Genomic DNA, 5773 nt, shown 5'->3' on the forward strand with positions numbered 1-5773 from the left:
GATCCTGAACCATTAATTTTTCCTCCGGAACCACCAATCATTCAAACAGAGATTGTTGAGGAACGAACCATTAAATCAGAATCCTCTAGTGATTCCGATTCAACAAATTCAATTATGGAGAATCTGGAACCTTTAAGTATGGAAGACCGAATGAGAGCTAAACGCACTGGCCAAGGTCACGCAATTACTCATCCAGACATTAATGTGCCAGATTATGAAATCAAAGGACAAATTTTACATATGGTGACTAATCAATGCCAATTTAGTGGTACGCCGAAAGAAGATTCAAATGAACATCTTCGTACCTTTAATAGGATCTGCACACTATTTAAAATAAGAGAAGTTAAGGATGAACAGATATATCTCATGTTATTTCCCTGGACTTTAAAGGGAGAAGCCAAAGATTGGTTGGAATCGTTACCTGAAGGGGCGAGTGATACATGGGACGTTTTAGTTGACAAATTTCTTAAACAATTCTTTCCGGCATCTAAAGCCGTAAGACTTCAAGGAGAAATTGTTACGTTTACACAGAAACCGAATGAAACTCTATATGAGGCGTGGACAAGATTTGAAAAATTATTAAGAGGATGTCCGCAACATGGTTTAGACACTTGTCAAATAGTACAAATATTCTACCAAGGATGCGACATCACTACAAGAAAATACATAGATATAGCAGCTGGTAGTTCTATTATGAAGAAAATCGAAACTGATGCTTACAAAATTATCGATAACACTGCTTCCCACTCACATGAGTGGCACCAAGAAAAAGATATCGTTAGATCATCTAAAGCAGCTAGATCCGATTCTAGCCATGACTTAGATTTCATTTCTGCAAAGATAGATGCTGTCGAGAGACGAATGGAAAAGATGACTAAAGATATCCACTCAATACGAATTAGTTGTGAGCAGTGTGGAGGACCACATTTGAAAAAAGATTGTCTCAGTATTGAACTAACAATGGAACAAAGAGAGAATGTTTCATATCTAAACCAAAGGCCTGGAAATAATTATCAGAATAATTATCAACCGCCAAGACCGATTTACAATCAAAACCAGAATTATAACCAAAATATTCCATACAACAACCAACAAGGTCCTAGCAATCAACAAGTATCCAACAATACTTACAACCAGCAAAGACCTAATTTTCAAAACAAACCACAACCCGATGATAAAAAGCCAAATTTAGAAGATATGATGACAAAGCTAGTTGAAACTCAAACGCAGTTTTTAACATCTCAAAAACAAACTAATGAACAAAATGCTCAAGCATTTAGAAATCAACAAGCTTCTATTCAAAACTTGGAACAAGAAGTAAGTAACCTAGCAAGGTTAATAGGTGAAAGAAAACCGGGAAGTTTACCTAGTGATACAAATGCTAACCCCCGGAATGAAACAGCTAAAGCCATTACCACAAGAAGTGGTACAACACTTAAACCACCTGAAAAACCTGAAACTTCTGATGAAACTATTCCTACTCCACAAGAACCACAACCTGAACAAGATAAGGAAAAAGAACCGGTAGTTGAAAAGGTTAATGAAGATAACACAATTAAGGATAAACCTTATGTTAAACCATACCAACCACCACTTCCTTACCCAAGTAAAATGAAAAAAGAAAAAATTGAAGCCGAGCAATCCAAATTCTTGGATATGTTTAAACAGATAAATGTAAATCTTCCTTTCATTGATGTGATTTCAGGAATGCCTAGATATGCTAAATTCTTGAAAGATCTAATCATGAATAGAAAGAAAATGGAAGAACTCTCGGCAGTTACTATGAATGCTAATTGTTCAGCAGTGCTGTTGAATAAGATACCAGAAAAACTATCTGATCCAGGAAGTTTCACAATTCCATGTTTTCTTGGTAGTCTTAGTTCAATAGAAGCATTGGCAGACTTAGGTGCTAGTATAAATTTAATGCCATATTCATTATACACTAAACTAGACCTTGGAGAATTGAAACCAACAAGAATAAGTATACAACTAGCCGATCGATCAATAAAATATCCTAGAGGGATAATGGAGAACATGCTAGTCAAAGTTGGTACTTTAGTATTTCTAGTAGATTTTGTTGTTCTGGACATAGAAGAAGATTCTCAAGTTCCTCTCATATTAGGAAGACCATTCTTAAACACGGCTAAAGCAATGATAGACGTGTTCGATAAGAAATTGACCCTAAGTATAGAGGACGAGAGTGTTACCTTTTCAGTTGATAGAGCAATGCAACAACCACAATCTGCAGATGATACATGTTATTATATTCAAACTATAGATTCACATGCAGAATTGTTGGAAGAATTTCCAGAATTACAAGGAACAGGAGAATGTTCTTTAGGAGAAGGTAATGAACCAATTGATGAAGCTGAAATGTTAGCTACACTTATAGCTAATGGATATGAACCAACAACAGAAGAAATTCAAATGCTAAAAGAAGAAGACAGATATCGATATAAATCATCGATAGAAGAACCTCCAACATTAGAGTTAAAGCCACTTCCAAACCATTTGGAATACGCTTATTTACATGGTGAATCTGAATTACCTGTAATAATATCGTCTTCTCTTACTAAAAATGAGAAATCACAACTCATTTCTGTGTTGAAAGCTCATAAACCAGCCATTGCATGGAAGATTCATGATATTAAAGGAATAAGTCCTTCGTATTGCACACATAAAATCCTTATGGAAGAAGGTCATAAAACGTATGTGCAACGCCAACGAAGACTAAATCCGAATATGCAAGATGTAGTAAAAAAGAAATTATTAAACTGCTAGATGCAGGTTTAATTTATCCAATTTCTGATAGTCCATGGGTAAGCCCAGTTCAATGCGTGACTAAGAAGGGTGGCATGATTGTCATTACAAATGAGAAAAATGAGCTTATTCCTACTAGGACTGTAACAGGATGGCGTGTATGTATTGATTATAGAAAATTAAATGACGCCACCAGAAAAGATCACTTCCCCTTACCTTTTATTGATCAAATGTTGGAAAGATTAGCCGGAAACAGTTACTATTGTTTTCTTGATGGTTTTTTCGGATATTTTCAAATTCCAATAGCACCCGAAGACCAAGAGAAAACCACGTTCACGTGCCCTTATGGTACTTTTGCTTACAAACGCATGCCATTTGGACTTTGTAACGCCCCTGTAACCTTTCAAAGGTGCATGATGGCGATTTTTCACGACATGATAGAAGAATGCATGGAAGTTTTCATGGATGACTTTTCAGTCTTCGGTGATACTTTTGAATCATGTCTAGTTAATCTGGAACAAATGCTTATTAGATGCGAACAATCAAATCTAGTACTTAATTGGGAGAAATGCCATTTCATGGTTAAAGAAGGCATCGTTCTTGGTCATAAAATTTCAAAGGAAGGAATTGAAGTGGATAGAGCTAAAGTAGATGTAATTGCTAAACTTCCACATCCCACCAATGTTAGAGGAATTAGGAGTTTTCTAGGGCATGCCGGTTTTTACCGACGTTTCATAAAAGATTTTTCTAAAATTGCCACTACTATGAATAAACTCCTAGAAAAAGATGCTCCATTCATCTTTTCAGATGAATGCATCAAATCTTTTAATATTCTTAAAGAGAAACTCACTAATGCGCCGATCATGATAACAACAAATTGGAATCTACCGTTTAAACTTATGTGCGATGCAAGTGATTTTGCAATGGGAGCCGTTTTAGGACAAAGGATTGAAAAACGATTTCAACCTATATATTATGCTAGTAAGACGTTACAAGGAGCACAAACGAATTACACAACTACTCAAAAAGAACTCCTTGCTATTGTCTTTGCTTTTGACAAATTTCGATCATATCTCGTTCTAGCTAAAACGGTGGTCTATACCGACCATTCTGCTCTTAGATACCTATTTTCGAAACAAGATGCTAAACCAAGATTAATCTGTTGGATCTTACTCTTACAAGAGTTTGATATTGAAATCCGAGATAAAAGAGGAGCAGAAAATCTCGCCGCTGATCATCTTTCTCGTCTTGAAAATCTCGAATTAGAAGTTCTAAATGAATCGGCCATACAAGACAACTTTCCTGATGAATATCTATTGAAGATAGATTATAATGAAATTCCATGGTTTGCAGACTATGCAAACTACTTAGTATGTGGATTCCTTGAAAAAGGATTGTCGTACCAAAAACGAAAGAAATTCTTCAGTGATATAAAATACTATTTTTGGGAAGATCCACATCTATTTAAAAGTTGTCCAGATGGAATAATACGCCGATGTGTATTCGGAGATGAAGCTAGTAAAATTTTAAACCATTGTCACACAGGACCAACAGGAGGGCATTATGGGCCTCAACTAACAGCAAGAAAAATTTATGATGCTGGATTCTATTGGCCTACAATTTACAAAGACGCACACCTTCTTTGCAAATCCTGTGATGCTTGTCAAAGGGCCAGAAAAATAAGTCAACGTGATGAAATGCCACAAAATGTCATTCAAGTATGTGAAGTATTTGACATTTGGGGTATTGACTTTATGGGTCTATTTCCAAAATCTCATAATAATCTCTATATTCTCGTAGCCATTGATTATGTATCTAAATGGGCGGAAGCACGAGCTCTCCCAACTAACGATGCACGAGTTGTAGTCAACTTTTTAAAACGTCTTTTTGCAAGGTTTGGAACACCAAAAGCTTTAATAAGTGATCGTGGTACTCATTTCTGTAAAAATCAACTTGAGAAAGTTCTCAAAAGATATGCAGTAACTCATAAAATCTCCACTGCATATCATCCACAAACAAGTGGACAAGTTGAAAATACCAACCGAGCTTTAAAACGTATTCTAGAAAAAACCGTAGGATCAAATCCGAAGGAATGGTCCATTAAATTGGAGGATGCACTCTGGGCTTTTAGAATAGCCTACAAAACTCCAATTGGAACCACACCTTTTAGACTCGTTTATGGAAAAGCATGTCATCTTCCAGTAGAAATTGAACACAAAGCATTTTGGGCTTTGAAGACATGTAATCTTGATTTACATGAAGCTGGACGTCTACGGTTGAGTCAACTAAACGAATTAGAAGAATTAAGACATGAAGTATAAGAAAATTCGTTAATCTATAAGGAAAGAATGAAGAAATGGCATGATAAAAGAATCAGAAGTTCAAAAGAATTCAAAGAAGGAGACAGAGTTCTTCTTTTCAATTCACGATTCAAGCTATTTCCTGGAAAATTGAAATCAAGATGGTCTGGACCATTCATAGTCAAAAGAGTTTTCCCATACGGAACGATGGAATTAATAAATTCAAATGGGATTGAATTTAAGGTTAATGGTCACAGAGTTAAACACTACATAGATAGTCCGATGGAATTCGACAATGAAGTTAATCACAATTTCGATACCACAGCTAACTAAGTGTGGGGAGAATCAAGTCTTTAAAGGATAATATGTATTTCTGTTAGAGTTAGATTGTCTGTTTTCGTGTAGTTCTCGAAAATGGAACCTGAATGGTCTTTCCCTAGCAGACCCTAAAGAACTAGTCTTCTCCCCCCATTCTGAATTTTTATTTTTTTTAGGTTTTTACGAAATGAAGACTTCCTGTGAAATAAATCATGGTCTAATGCTACACGCTTTGATCACTAAACGTAATAATGACACACTTCTGAGTGAAATAGTATCAGTAATCAGAGAAAGATTGGACAGAGTAAGAAAAGAATCCAGATGCGAAGATAAAAACAGGTTATGGCAGATTTTTATCATGAATTATTGCTAAATTAAGTAGTGTAACATGTTTA

General features: G+C 35.6%; 1 non-coding gene across 1 annotated transcript; it reads right to left on the bottom strand.

The window, feature by feature from the left end:
- Positions 1–498: 498 nt before the first annotated feature.
- LOC139845997 (small nucleolar RNA R71) lies at positions 499–605 on the bottom strand. Its single transcript, XR_011758746.1, has one exon. It is a non-coding gene; the product is annotated as a small nucleolar RNA R71 (small nucleolar RNA).
- Between the last annotated feature and the right edge of the window lie 5168 nt (positions 606–5773).

This window comes from Rutidosis leptorrhynchoides, chromosome 4, assembly GCF_046630445.1.
Source record: "Rutidosis leptorrhynchoides isolate AG116_Rl617_1_P2 chromosome 4, CSIRO_AGI_Rlap_v1, whole genome shotgun sequence".
NCBI lineage: Eukaryota > Viridiplantae > Streptophyta > Magnoliopsida > Asterales > Asteraceae > Rutidosis > Rutidosis leptorrhynchoides.